This window comes from Crotalus tigris, unplaced genomic scaffold (assembly GCF_016545835.1).
Source record: "Crotalus tigris isolate CLP2741 ecotype Arizona unplaced genomic scaffold, ASM1654583v1 scf7180000018127.1262416, whole genome shotgun sequence".
In the NCBI taxonomy this organism is placed as follows: domain Eukaryota; kingdom Metazoa; phylum Chordata; class Lepidosauria; order Squamata; family Viperidae; genus Crotalus; species Crotalus tigris.
In genome coordinates, this window is record NW_024096838.1 from 756,479 (window position 1) to 771,744 (window position 15,266).

Genomic DNA, 15,266 nt, shown 5'->3' on the forward strand with positions numbered 1-15,266 from the left:
ACAAAAACTTTTAATTGGAGAATGGAGAATACAGCACTCTTCCAATAACTGAAAGATGTTAATGGAAGCTTCAAATCTTGTCACTGTTATTCCAGAGCATCAGACATGGAAGAGTGAACTCAAAACTTCCAAGAGAAGAGATTCTGGCTCCATGAGAGGAAAAACATCTTAAAAGAAGGAGCAGTTTTAATGCTAAGTCAGAGAACTAGAGAAATTCAATCTCTCCTTCACTGAATGTCATAAAACAAAACCTCAGCAGCCATCAGTTAGAAAAAAAACTCTAACTGGGATACCTGCAGAGAGGAGTGTTTGATCATCAATAGTAGTAACTGTGAGAGGGACCTCGGAGTCCTAGTGGACAATCACCTAAATATGAGCCAGCAGTGTACTGCAGCTGCCCAAAAAGCCAACACAGTGCTAGGCTGCATTAACAGAGGGACAGAATCAAGATCATGTGAAGTGTTAAAACCACTCTACAATGCCTTGGTAAGGCCACACTTGGAATACTGCATCCAGTTTTGGTCACCGCGATGTAAAAAAGATGTTGAGACTCTAGAGAAGAGCAACAAAGATGATTTGGGGACTGGAGGCTAAAGCATATAAGGAACGGTTGCTGGAATTAAGTATATCTAGTTTAATGAAGAGAAGGATGAGGGGGGACATGATAGCAGTGTTCCAATATCTCAGGGGCTGCCCCAAAGAAGAGGGAGTCAAGCTATTTTCCAAAGCGCCTGAAGGCAGGACAAGACAGTGGATGGAAACTAACCAAAGAGAGAAGCAACTTAGAACTAAGGAGAAACTTCCTGACAGTTAGAACAATTAATCAGTGGAACAACCTGCCTCCAGAAGTGGTGATTGCTCCAACACTGGAAGTTTTAAGAAGAAATTGGACAGCCATTTGTCTGAAATGGTATAGGGTTACCTGCCTGAGCAGGGGGTTGGACTTGATGACTTCCAAGGTCCCTTCCAACATTATTGTTGTTATTATTATTATTATTATTATTATTATTATTATTATTATCGATCATCGCACAGTCAGCCAGATGTTCAGACTGGATTTGGCATTTTGTCTACCTATCGAGTCCTTACCCAGGACCTGGGATAGGCAGATGTGGATGTTTGATGGTATTACAGATATCGTCGCAGGATGGAAGCAGTTCCTAGTAAGGCCGCCTTTTGCAATTGACTAATAGCAAATTTGTCAATGCCAATGGTGTTCAAGTGGTGCTCCAGTTGTTTTGGGATTGCACCCAAGGAGCCTATTACTATTGGTACTACCCTTGCTTGCTTTTGCCACAGTCTTTCTATTTCTATTTGTAGGTCTTTGTATTTTGTTATCTTCTCCAGTTCTTTCTCTTCTATTCTGCTATCTCCAGGCACTGCCACATCCACTATCCAGACTTTTTTGTCTTTCTTATCGACAATTGTTAAGTCTGGGGTGTTATGTTGCAGGTGCTTGTCTGTTTGAATTCTGAAGTCCCAGAGCAGTTTAATTTTATCATTTTCTATGACTTTCTCTATTTTATGATCCCACCAGTTTTTGCTTACAGGCAAATGCCTGTATTATTATTATCAATCATCGCACAGTCAGCCAGATGTTCAGACTGGATTTGGCATTTTGTCTACCTATCGAGTCCTTACCCAGGACCTGGGATAGGCAGATGTGGATGTTTGATGGTATTACAGGTATCGTCGCAGGATGGAAGCAGTTCCTAATAAGGCCGCCTTTTGCAATTGACTAATAGCGAATTTGTCAATGCCAATGGTGTTCAAGTGGTGCTCCAGTTGTTTTGGGATTGCACCCAAGGAGCCTATGACTATTGGTACTACCCTTGCTTGCTTTTGCCACAGTCTTTCTATTTCTATTTGTAGGTCTTTGTATTTTGTTATCTTCTCCAGTTCTTTCTCTTCTATTCTGCTATCTCCAGGCACTGCCACGTCCACTATCCAGACTTTTTTGTCTTTCTTATCGACAATTGTTAAGTCTGGGGTGTTATGTTGCAGGTGCTTGTCTGTTTGCTTATTATTATTATTATTATTATTTATTATTATTATTATTATTATTACTATGGATCATCGCACAGTCAGCCAAATGTTCAGATTGGATTTGGTATTTTGTCTACCTATCGAGTCCTTACCCAGGACCTGGGATAGGCAGATGTGGATGTTTGATGGTATTACAGATATCATCGCAGGATGGAAGCAGTTCCTAGTAAGGCTGCCTTTTGCAATTGACTAATAGCGAATTTGTCAATGCCAATGGTGTTCAAGTGGTGCTCCAGTTGTTTTGGGATTGCACCCAAGGAGCCTATTACTATTGGTACTACCCTTGCTTGCTTTTGCCACAGTCTTTCTATTTCTATTTGTAGGTCTTTGTATTTTGTTATCTTCTCCAGTTCTTTCTCGTCTATTCTGGTGTCTCCAGGCACTGTCACGTCCACTATTCAGACTTTTTTTGCCTTTCTTATCGACAATTGTTAAGTCAAAGGAGGCTAGATTGTCTCACGGTCTCCTTTAAATTTGTGAAGGTAAAATTCTATGATTTTAATCACAAACCCATACCTATAGGAATGTCTTTTAAAAAAAAATGTACAAATCCTTTTTAAAATTTGCAGTGGGATATCAAACTACATTTATCACAATTCACACTTTTTGAAAAACCTGATGTCCCAAGTGATTGGATTGGGCAAAATGTGTTGGCCTTTTACAGCACAAGGAGGTTGAAAAAGTTTCCCTCAGTCTCCTTTGGATTCCTTCTCCAAAGAAACTATGTTTGATGGATCCTTGTGGGGATCCCATACCTGCCATGACTGAAGCATTGGAGCCCCCAACCTCTCTCTGACCTTCTTCCTTCTCCTCCTGGATCGGGAGGCATATGCAGCAGTCAAGGCATGGGCCAGAGTCTTAAGAATAGTGTAAATTTTCTGGTCACTTTTGATCCGCATGCTACTTCTTTTATTCTCCACAGGCGCTTTCTGGGTGCATCTTTTACGGCCTTTGGCAGAAAGGGTATGCTTTGAAAAAGAACATTGAAAAGAGCGATCTTGATATTGGGGTTCCACTAAAATATGGTCTTCTAAGGCATCAGGTTTGGCCCCTTTTTTCCACTGAAAAGGAAAACTCCAAACACTATGGATATGCTTGAACAATTTGTTACTTTGCATGTAATATTTCGCCAATAATGCAAGGATCCAGATTTTCCCTTCTGTGGGTCCTGGCAAACACATAAATGTTACATGGAAAGGAAGAACTCTGTCCAAAAGAGGAACATATTCCATGAAGTGAACAAAGACATTGGCTTGTCTCCACTTAGAGATGGCATCCCTGAGGGGGGCAGTAAGTTGAGTTGTTGAGAATTGTTGTGATATAACAACACAAATTCCGTTCCTGACAAGCATACGACTAAAAGTTCTCATGAAATTCTCTCCATTTTCTGTGTCTGAAGTAAATAGACCAACCAAGGTCCATCTGAAATAGAGGAGAAGTTGGACAATTCCTGGGTAGTGGATCCCTTGTTTGGGGAGCATCCGATGGAAAAAAGGGAATTGGCTTTTATCACTCAAAGCCTCTGAAACAATTTCATAACTGATCTGAAAAAAAAAAACGAATACTGTGTTATGTTTGGGATAAGATAAAGTCCAAAATATTCACTTTTAATAAATCCAACTTGGTCCTCATGAATATAATAATTTATGGTTGATTAGCTATGAGGCCATATAAAGATAAGAATGTAATATGCAGACCATCATATATAAAAAAGAAAAAAACAAATTACATAAAAAGAACAAGAATAAAGAGTTCAAATCATAGTTCTGTATCACCCCTACAAATTACCAGAATGTGATCCTCCTATGTGGATCTCAACTGAACAATTTTGTTTCAAATAAAGAGCCATATTGCATGTAATTTTTGAATTCTGACTGCAAAGGAAATACATTGTTTTAATACTATAATCCTAACTAGGATATTGTTATAATGGGCAGTCCATGGGACTCATCTCTCTCTTTAATATACTATTGACATTCAAATAATACATATGTTAGGTCTTTTATCTCTGGGGTTCAACAAATACGTTTATTATAACGGAGCTTGGTTAAATCTTCCATATTTAACCATCATGTCAAGCTGTGCAAATTCTGCTGGAGTAAATACTGCATGATTCTATTCTATTCTATTCTATTCTATTCTATTCTATTCTATTCTATTCTATTCTATTCTATTCTATTCTATTCTATTCCATTCCATTCCATTCCATTCCATTCCATTCCATTCCATTCTATTCTATTCTATTCTATTCTATTCTATTCTATTCTATTCTATATGATATACAGATTAAGGGCTTCCCATCATCACTTTCCTTTTGAACAGAAGACTCTTTGATTGGTCACAGAGATTCTCTTCACTTTCACAGGTGTACTGTATAGCAGAAATCCAAAAGCAATGGGAGAGGATATGGCTTCTTTGATCCTTGCCTACTCTCCATGAGTGAATCCTGATCTGTAGACATTGCACCTACAATGCCCATAGTGAAAAGCAACTCTTGAATTCCGTAGAGAAGATATGGTGGGATCTATTGCACACTCCTCCACTCACTTTACCAGATATAATATCAAACACACAAACCTGTGAGAGTTTTTGGGTGCCTACTAAAGTTGACATCTGGATAGAGATGTCACTAGCAGCTGCATCAAGAAGAGCCAATAGGTTGTCCTTCCTTCCACAGCTGAAGTTGGGAACATTTGCTTCTCCAGAAGTAAGTGTGTCCAGCAAGGCACCTGAAGTGCCAAAGGGGTTCAAATAATCATCATGGAGGTTGTAGCCAAGAGTGAGATTTTGCAGGAACTGTGATTTTTTGTTGATCACTTCAAAGGCAAAAATGAAGCGGAGGCTTCTACTCATATCATGAAATGTCATACTGTGAAAAAATATTCATGACATCATCATCAACAACAGCAGCAACAACAGCAAAATATTTTTATTCATTTATTCCTCTTTGTGTCCTTGGCTTTGAGTCTAAAGCCAATACTGATCCAAAACCATATAATTTTTATTAATGTTCAGAAGATGGGATGGAGATTCACCCCACCAAGGTTAATATTTACAAATATATCATGATTTTCATTTCTCCAATATCTAGATTTCAAAATAATTCAATCTTTAAAGTAGAAGCATCATAAAAGGAAGAGGCTTTGTCATAAGAAATTAATTTTTTTTCTCTAATCCTCTTTTCTGCACAATCCTATTGAGTCTTAAGTCAATACTGACCAAAAAAGAGGCAAATGACAGCCGCCCATCACCATTTAATATTTATATATATTTATATGTATTAGTACTAATTTTCATTAGCCCAGTAACCACATTGCAAAATAATTCAAAGTGGAACCAGAGGATGTTTCATAAGTGACCCTGAAAAAACAACTCAAAAAAACAAGTCAGCCTCTATTTCTATAAGAATCAGGGACTGAACATCAATGAGCACTTACAAAAATAAAGAAAAGGACTGGGCAGAGAAAACTGCAACTATTTTAAAAATTACTCAGTAAACAAAACTCAGTATTCAAGTGGGAAAAACAATCTAGATTTCTTTCAGTTTTTTTTTCTTGCTTTGTCTTTGGATTTGAGTCTCTTCCCCAAAATAAGATAAAAAAGGGAAGTCATGGAAATCAAAACAATTCATTAAATTAAACAAGTCTTGCAACCCACGAGTAAGCATGATAAGAAGAAAAGAACGAGAGCGTTAGAAATGGAAATAAAGGGAATCCAACTCCATAACACTCAGTGACTTACGAGTAAGGCATTTTATAGGGAGCCATGTTGAAAGACAACATCACACGCAAAAATCTTGTTGCACAGAGGACTATACCAATGAGATGATCTCCTGAACTGTAGTAGTTCCATGGTTTATTTCTATCCTCACACAAGAAATTCAGTGGGCACATTATTCTATGCTTCCCAGAGCTTGCCTGTATCAATAGTATCAGAAGCAGAAGCAGGAGCTCCATAATTCACAGGGTTGAATCAACCCCTTTCCTTTTTTAAGCAAGAACAAGAAGAGTTATAAGATTCAAATCAGTCTCACAAAATGGAAATGTCCGTGGCTTTCCTGATTCAAACAGACAAACTAAGAGTCATCTGGAAAGGCGAGAAAGATACAACCTGCCTCCAGAAGCTGTGAATGTTCCAACACTGGAAGTTTTTAAGAAGAGACTGGACAGCCATTTGTCAGAAATGGTATAGGGTTTCCTGCCTGAGCAGGTGGTTGGACTCCATGACTTCCAAGGTCCCTTCCAATTTTACTATCATCATCATCAACATTATTATAATACTACATGCAAGAGTACAGCCCTTTCCTGTCCCTAAACGTGGGCCACAAAGAGCACGACCTGTGGTATTTCTTCTTTCTGATGCAGGATCCCTTCCATGTTGCTTCAGTCTGAGGTTTACATCAATGGCAGTCTCTAGAGAAGGAGCAGAAGAGGTCTCAGAGACCAGGATGGTGATAATTACAATGAGAGACTATTTGTCCTCTGGGGCTTTTGAACTTCTTACAGGGCTTCATGTGAGGAAAGGTAGCTGGAGAAAAAAAATTGTTAATGGAAGTTATAGATACACACCTGGGGAACCCTTTGGTATTGGCTGTAGCTCTTCCTGTCGACGTGATATTGGAGGAAGATAGTTCAACACCCTGCAAATTGACTTCTGCTGCTCTTATTTTATTTATGAGACTTATATACCGTTTTGAGTGCAAGCACTCTCTAAGCGGTGTACACCAGTAAGCAATGTATATATATATATATATATATTTACATTGCCCCGAACAATCTGGGTCCTCATTTTACCTACCCCGGAAGGATGGAAGGCTGAGTCAACCTTGAGCCGGTGAGATTTGAACCGCTGACCTGCTGAACACAGTCAGCTAAAGTGGCCTGCAGTACGGCACTCTAACTGCTGCGCCACCTCGGCTCATAACATGCTTCAACATGTTGTCTTGTCCCCAGGTCCTGCTAGAGAAGATCATCCAGAGCTATGGAATTTGGTGCAACTCTAGATTGATGCCACTTAACTTTATTGTTTCCTGTCTTCTAATAACCAGGAAGCAATCAGTTCTCCTGCCTAATGTTAAGAGCAGGGCCTGTTCAGGATTTTTTTTATTATTATTATATCTCCATATATCAATCCTAAATTCGATTTGATTTTAAAACTGCTTGTGGCTAAAGTGAAATTTCATTTCCCACCAATATTAGAAATGCCAAATTTTGGATGAGAGCTGACAAAGCTGACAATTGGGTATGTCTAGTTTAATGAAGAGAAGGATTAGGGGTGACATGATAGCAGTGTTCCTATGTCTCAGGGGTTGCCACAAAGAAGAGAGAGTCAAGCTATTCTCCAAAGCATCTAAAGCAGTGGTTCTCAACCTGTGGGTCGGGACTCCATTTGGGGTCGAATGACCATTTCACAGGGGTCGCCAAACCATGCTGTCCGCCATTTTTTTCCCTTTTCCCTAGCTGTCCTACTCCCTCTTATTGGTGGTCACACCCACTTGGGGGTCACCACAACATGGGGAACTGTATTATGGGGTCACGGCATTAGAAAGGTTGAGAATCACTGATCTAAAGGCAGGACAAGAAGCAATGGATGGAAATTAATCGAGGACAGAAAAAGGAATTAAGGAGAAATATCCTGACAGAATAATTAATCAGTGGAACGACCTGTCTCCAGAAGTTGTAAATGCTCCAACACTGGAAGTTTTTAAGAAGAGACTGGACAGCCATTTGTCTGAAATGGTATAGGGTTTCCTGCCTGAGCAGGGGGTTGGACTAGATGACCTCCAAGGTCCCTTCCAACTTTATTCTATTCTAAAATGTCAGACAATTGTCAGCCTGTGGACTATATCAGGGCCCATTGGTATTTTTGGGAATGAAGTTCAGAATCAGCTTTGAATTTGGCACCCTTGGTCCTATTTGCAGGAATCCACATCAGAAGCCCTGGCGAGGGCATTGTGTGAATGTCCCACCAGATGATTGACAGTTCTGGATACGCTGAAGAATTGAGCTGAGTGAGCCAAACTCCATTAACCCTCATCTAGGTGAAACCCTCTTTCCTAGGCTATTATGTTGATCAGGAATCTGATGAATTTGATGATTGCTCATGTGTTAAGATGGCAAGGTTAAAATTCAAGCCTTTGAGATTATGGAAAGTTCATAAGGAAATCACTAGCCTGTGCTTTTGGCATGTGATCAAAACCACAGAAGGTGTGCTTGACTATTTTTATAATTTCTACATTTCTATACCTTAGCTGCTATGTGCCAGCTTCCTCTTATGAAACCAAGTGAAAGCAAAGAAATGTATAAATGTCTGCGTTCATATCTGTGTTCAGGATATCAGCTGTCCTCTGCTAGCTGCCGACAAACTCCAGACACAAAAGGAACAGGGGTTCAGCAAACTTTAATGCAAAGAAAAAGTCAGCACTGGGAGTGAACTGCTCCCAGTGCTTTACATAGATGTTCCCCACCCACCAATCCCACCCCAATCAGCAAGCCAGCATCCAGTCCGTATGGATAAAAGGCGCAGTTCAATGTCCGTATTCCCCCTCCAGACACACCCATGTAGCCTCTGCTGTTCCAGCTGTTCTCTCAGACAACCAGGCAACTCTGCCTCCTCCCCCCTGCATCTGGCGGGAGGGAGAGGTAGCTAAGGTGAGGTACAACCCCCCCTTGTCCGGCTTGCTTAGCCCAAATGTCCAGCCGGCGGTGGGAACGTTTCCGGCATCTGGTTCCTCAGAGGGAGGCACCCGCAGCATCTGGCAGCCATGCTGACCCCCAGCTGCTGGAGGGAGCTGGGCCTACTCCCAGCTGATTGCCAGGAGCCGGGCTAATACGCGGAGGCTGGGTTGGCTCCCAGCCAATTTTCGGGAGTTGGGATGCACATGGCATTTCCACCGACTCTCCGCTGACATGCACATGCCGACCCGACTCTCAGCTGGCTGTCAGGAGCCGGGCAGTGTGTAGTGGGCCCACCGGTTCTCTGCTAAACTCCGGACGCCGACCCAATTCCCAGCTGACTGTCGGGAATTGATGGGGAGCACTCAGCCAGCAGCCGACCGATGTCCGCATGAGTCCGCTCAAGGCCCTCATGCGGACATCGGTCAGCTGCTGGCTGCGTGCTCCCCATCTCCTGGCCCATGGCAAGGAGATCTCCCAGCCCATGGCAAGCCTAGGGCTTGACACAGGGTTCCTCCACCTTTAGGGAGGACCCGTCTTTATTCAGCTGAATAAACACATTTGGCTTATCAAGACAAATCCAACTTCATCTTTTATTTTGCTGAATCACACCTGACAACCTGCATAACAGTGTGGTTGTTATGGATTTAATGGACCCAGTTCACAGTTTACGTTAAGAAGATTGAAGGTTTTTTTTTTTTCAGACGTTTCCGCAGAGGTTTTGGCAAACTGGGTGTATCTCAGCCTGCAACAGCCCACTAGCCATCCTGGTTATTATCTGGAGGCACAAAGAATATGCAAGGGCTTTGGAGGGAACCAGCTTCAAAGGGGCATCTTTTCCCATTCCATCCCAAAAGAAACACCTAAGAAACAGGAGTCTCTTCCTTGGTCGTAGAGGCCCTGAAAACATTAACTGAGATTTAAAATCATTTACCCCATTCACACATTCTGGTATCTGCTCTGTCCTTTATAAATTTGTGAAGCAGTTCACTATACTAAACCAATATCTGGTTTATATAATTTGGCATGGCACATTATGCCAGTGTGGCAGTTCCCTTTTATTAATTTGTGTTAAGGGGGTTATATGAATCCTCCTTGATTTACCACATAACCACTATGTACTGGCCAATGTAGTTGATTTGCATATAGGACTGAAAACTCTTGATAGGATCTGCTTTTGGATTCAAGGCTCATGGATACCTAGCACAAGAGCTAAGTCTGGTTTGTGATCCTGGCTTGCTATAGATGGAACATCTGAGATTTTGGCTAGTTCTCAGTACAGAAAAACAAAACCAATTCAGGCCAAAATCACCTTGTTTATGGTTGCTACCTCTGATTATATATACAAGTGAGGAGAGCCTGTGGCCTAGAGATTAATAGCTGCCTAACATGCAAGCTGCCCAGGTTCGACTCTCAGAAGGGTATGGCTAGCTGATGAGAGCCAAATAGCTCGAAATATGGTCATAAGTCACTTTTTTTCAGTGTCATTCTAACTTTTAGTTACATTGTAACTAAACAAACTGTTGTAAGTTAAAGACTACCTGTACATTATCTGCATTCTGCACCATTCTGCTACTGTGCCAGTAAACCAGGCACGAAAATGATTGATCTCCCATGTTTCTAATCCTCAACATCTGAGCTCGCAAACCTTACCGTGCAACCTTCCTTTGGTAGAAAGAATTTTGAGGAAATAAATGTGAAGATGACGCCACAATTTTGATCTAGGCTTATGTAATAGTAATAGTAGTAAAGTTGGAAGGGACCTTGGAGGTCATCTAGTCCAACCTCCTGCTCAGGCAGGAAACCCTACACCATTTCGGACAAATGGCTGTCCAGTCTCTTCTTAAAAACTTCCAGTGTTGGAGCATTTACTGCTTCTGGAGGCAGGCTGTTCCACTGATTAACTGTTCTCACTGTCAGGAAGTTTCTCCTTAGTTCTAGGTTGCTTCTCTCCTTGATTAGTTTCCACCCGTTGCTTCTTGTCCTGCCTTCAGGTGCTTTGGAAAATAGCTTGATTCCGTCTTCTTTATGGCAGCCCCTGAGATATTGGAATACTGCTATCATGTCCCCCCTTGTCCTTCTCTTCGTTAAACTAGACATACCCAATTCTAGCAACCGTTCCTTATATGTTTTAGCCCCCAGTCCCCTCATCATCTTTGTTGCTCTTCTCTGTACTCTTTCTAGAGTCTCAACTCTAGAAAGAGTTGTAATAAATGCTGGAAGGCAGACCACTTTTGCCGTGAGTTTTAAAATCAGGAAAAGTTTTCCTGCATAGCAGTAGACTCAAATCTCAAAGAGTGCTCGTTTTTTTTCTGGATGGATCCTATTGGACCTTGTGTTCAATGCGGGCACATCCCATTCCATGAATAAATCCCAGAATATCAAACTCTGAGTGAGCTAATTTCCCTGCAAATTTGAAAGAAGTTTTAAAGTATTTTTTTTTAATGAAACAGAGGGGAAAAGTGCAAGAGAAAATGTTGACCTGGTCCTTTCCTAATGTGTATATTTCAGTGATGAAGATGACAAAAGAAACTTTCCTGAATTTCTTTCACTTAAAACGAATCCACCTATTTCTTTCCTATTGTGGGTGTTTCACTCTTTACTGTATTCTTTATATTTCTTTCAACTGGGTGTTTTATTGGTTTCCTTGTGGTGTCATATCATGGACATTTTTCAAGCTACCTTGGATTGGGTACACACAAGTTTCTACATTCACCAAAAAGAAAAAAAGTTTGGGGGGGAGAACGTGGTGACTTTTTGTCTGCTTGTGTGGTTGGGTTCAGTGGGTTATAGCCTATTTGACCTTCACATCCATTAGTCTGTGTATGAACTCCACTTGAGGGGCACATTGATATGTACACCTCTATATAAGAAATAACTACATCTCTACAGAAATAGAGCACAACAATAATGAAAACTCTTTTGAATGCAATTGGGGAAAAAATGACACTGCCATAGGTGTATACTATAGGCCACCCAATCAAACAGAGGTAAACGACGAACTTTTTGATAGTCAGTTAACTAAGGTATGTAGGAAGCACATCACAATAATAATGGGGGACTTTAATTACCCTGACATCAACTGGGAGACAAACTCTGCACCAAGTGGAAGATCAAACAGATTCCTGAAAAACCTAGCAGACAACTTTTTCTCCCAAAAAGTAGAGAAGGAAACTAGGGGTTCACCCTTATTGGACTTAATTCTCACTAACAGAGATGAAATGATAGAAGGTTTTGAAACCACAGGAACCTTGGGGGGGAGTGACCATGCAATATTGGAATTCAACATTATGCAAGCACAAGCAATAGAACACCATCAAACTAGAGTCTTGGACTTTAAGAGAGCTAATTTTAATAAATTTTGATAGAGCTTGGGAAGGATTCCATGGATGAGAATCCTCAGGGGGAAAACAACTCAAGAAATTTGGGAAATTTTGAAAAGTGAGATTATAAAAGCCCAATCTAGCACAATACCAACGAAGAAGAAAAATAACAGCTCTCAAAAGAAACCAGCATGGCTGCATAAGGAACTCTCTGATAAATTGAAAGACAAAAGGACAAGTATAAAAAGTGTAAAGAGGGGCACATAACTAAAGCAGAATATCAGCAAATAACCTGAGTCTGCAATGGTAAAGTAAGGAAAGCTAAGGCTCAAAATGAACTAAGGGTTGCAACAAAAGTCAAAAATAACAAAAAAAGTTTCTTTCAACATATAAAAAACAAGAAAAAAGTTAAGAAAATGATCGGTCCGTGGGCCAGACACGTCATGCAGAAGCCACGCCCATCCCATTGCTGTCCCAATACGTTGTGTGACATCACAGGTATAAAATACAGTAGGTGGTACCTTGCTCAATAGTAGCAACTGTGAGAGGGATCTCGGAGTCCTAGTGGACAATCATTTAAATATGAGCCAGCAGTGTGCTGCAGCTGCCAAAAAAGTCAACACAGTGCTAGGCTGCATTAACAGAGGGATAGAATCAAGATCACGTGAAGTGTTAATACCACTTTACAATGCCTTGGTAAGGCAACACTTGGAATACTGCATCCAGTTTTGGTCATCATGATGTAAAAAAGATGTTGACATTCTAGAAAGAGTACAGAGAAGAGCAACAAAGATGATCAGGGATCTGGAGGCTAAAACATATAAGGAACGGTTGCTGGAATTGGGTATGTCTAGTTTAATGAAGAGAAGGATAAGGGGTGACATGATAGCAGTGTCATGTCAGGGGCTGCCACAAAGAAGAGGGGGTCATGCTATTCTCCAAAGCACATGAAGGCAGGACAAGAAATAATGGATGGAAACTAACCAAAGAGAGAAGCAACCTAGAACTAAGGAGAAATTTCCTGACAGTTAGAACAATTAATCAGTGCAACAACCAACTTTTTGATGATGATGATGATGTCATATAGAAGTGAGAATTGGAGATTTGAGAGATTGGGGGAACTCAGTGGATAGATAGGACCATCCAGATAGTGATGGCCAAGAGCCATTATAAAGCAAGTAGTAGATAGAAAGATCATGTAACCTAGGGCTCAATGAAACATAGCAGTAGAATATCCAAATAAAACTCCAGATTCATTCTGTCTCTGAAAATCTGGTGTAAAGGGGAAGGCTTTGGATATATTAGTCACGATGTCTGTAGCTGGTCCAATGAAAAAATGTACAAAAGAGATAGTTTGCATCCATCAAAGAAAGGGACTGAGTTACTCGGCTATAAATTCACAGATTTTCTGGAGGAATATTTAAACTAAACAGCGGGGACAGTGAGTTAATTGATACAGAACATCCCTGTCCCCAGCAATCTAAAAATTATAGGGGGATGACCTTGCCCAATGGTGTGTGTTAATGTTCAAAAGCATAAAAGAGAAGATACCATGCAGAAGAACATCAGAAGTCTTTCATGCTAGGGTTGAACTGTCATATTTCAACATTAATTTCTTAACATATCCCAGTAACAAAAACCAGAACAACTACAGAACAGTGCCCCCGGGGTGAATCTATAATTGTTCACTAATGCTGTTCTCCAACTGCCCCTCAACACATAGACTGCTGAAAGAACTTCTCCCCAGAGGAGAAATAGCTTCTCACTGGGATTATGATCATCCCTGTCTTTGAGACTCTTCTGCACCTTCTCCAGTGACTGCCTTTGATGTAAATATCAGACAGAAGCATCATGGAAGAGATATCGCATCTAAAAAGGATAAATGCCTCTATTCATGTGGAACATTTTTCACAAGATTTGGGACAGGTAGGGGTTGTGTTCTTGAATGTATCTTTCTCTTCTTTCCAGGTGAAGCTCAGTGTGTCTCATTGACACTTCCATCTTGTTATTTAGAAACAGGGAAGTGACTGATTCATCCCAAGGAGAAATGGACCTCCTGCTTATGTTTCTGATGTTTCTGATGGCCAGGAGATATTCTGGAAGGCTCAGTACCAAATGTCCCCTGACTTTGAAGAAGCAGGACAAAGGGAATCCATGGAACTATTATGGCCCAGGAGACCATATTATTAGTGTGATTGAAACTGCAACAAAACCTTCACTTGAGCTATTGCAATTCAATGGAGCTCGTTATATTTCTTCTCTGTAAGTCATTCAGTGATGATGGAGTTGCATTCCCTCCATTTGCATTTCTAACACCCGTCTTCCTTTCTTATTATTCCAGTGGTTCCTAAATTGCAAGATATTTATAAGTTTTTGGAACTTTTAAATTTAGCCTCTCTTACCTTGTCTTGTATTAGACTCAGCTTTTTATTATTATTATTATTATTATTATTATTATTATTATTATTATTATCCCTGAAAGAACACGAGAGATGCAGAAGTCTCTTCCAGTCCTGATTTCATCACTTAAATACTTTTGTTTATTTTATTTAAGGATTGTAGTTGTCTCTGCCAGCTTCTTACAGGATGATTTCTTTTTCGAATTGCTTTGCTGACTCACATGTTCACCCATGCTCTTACTTTGATGGTGATTCTATTTTAATGATTGAATTGTTTTGAATCCCAGGTATTAGACCAATGAATATAAGTACTACTGCAAACAATGATATATTTATGATTATTAACCCCAGCAGATGATTATATCTATCCCACCTTCTCAAAAAATAAAAATGATGGATGACTTTTATTTGTCTCTGGTTTTGGATCAGTACTCTCTTAAGATTCAGTAGGTCTGCGGAGGCAAAGAGAAATAAAATATATGTTTTGTTGTTGCTGTTGATGATATTAACATGAATATATTTGTACAGTACTAGATATAGTAATCTGCCAGGAATGCTACCCTTCGTTCTCCCCATTCAAGTGATCAACAAGAACACCCAGCTCCTGCACAATCTCACACTTGGATACAATGTCCATGACAACTATTTGAGCACCCTTCGCACTGCTGATGCCTTGCTGGATATTCTCTCTACTGGAGAAGCCAATGTTCCCAACTACAGCTGTGGAAGGAAGGACACTCTTCTGGCTGTTATTGATGGGGCTTACCAGGAAATCTCCACACAGATGTCAACATTAGTAGGTACCTACAAAGTCGCACAGGTTA